Source organism: Cynoglossus semilaevis, chromosome 7 (assembly GCF_000523025.1).
Source record: "Cynoglossus semilaevis isolate Cse_v1.0 chromosome 7, Cse_v1.0, whole genome shotgun sequence".
Taxonomy (NCBI): domain Eukaryota; kingdom Metazoa; phylum Chordata; class Actinopteri; order Pleuronectiformes; family Cynoglossidae; genus Cynoglossus; species Cynoglossus semilaevis.
The window spans coordinates 13,583,171-13,584,057 of NC_024313.1; positions in this window are offsets into that span (position 1 = coordinate 13,583,171).

Genomic DNA, 887 nt, shown 5'->3' on the forward strand with positions numbered 1-887 from the left:
TCCCTTTAAGGACTGCTCTCGGTGCTGTTTCCTCTGAGTGATGACAGTCTGTTTTAATTGCAGTGACATTTGTCCTAATGATGTGGAGATAATTAAATCCTGGTTCATTTTTCATCTGGAGGATCAGGTTTCACTGGTGTTTGAGTCAAGTCTGTCTGACCAATCACAGTCGTCACACCTGTGATATTGACACCATGTGATTAGAGCAGCAGGACCACCAGAACCACCAGAACCACCAGAACCATCAGGAGCTGGTGGTTCTGAACAGATGAGCTACAGTCAGACTACAGTCAGACTACAGTCAGACTACAGTCAGACTACAGCAAAACCAGGAGCAGGAGGAAAAATAACCAGGATCAGACTCTGACCCAGGATCAGACTCTGACCCAGGATCAGACTCTGACCCAGGATCAGACTCTGACTCTGACCCAGGATCAAGGATCAGACTCTGACCCAGGATCAGACTCTGACCCAGGATCAGCCCGTGTGACTTATTTATTTTTCACTGACGTTTGTTCGTCTTCATCCACTCTCCTGCTGCTGTTCACCTTCCCAATGACTCTCATAAACATGAAGCTCTCCTCCTCCTCCTCCTCCTCCTCCTCCTCCTCCTCTTCCTCCTCTTCCTCCTCCTCTTCCTCCTCCTCAGAGAAAACACTGCTGCTGTCAAACATTTCACAGCAGCAGTGTTAACAAACCCAGCTAACAGTTAATCTTAGCTGAAGGAAGTGAAGAATTATCCAGAATAGAACCAACACACAGAGGAAGAGTTGATCATAAACATCCATCCATCCATCCATCCATCCATCCATCCATCCATTTTCATCTGTTACCGGGTCACAGGGGCAGCGGTCTCTATGACCCTCACCCACATCACACTGCACCGT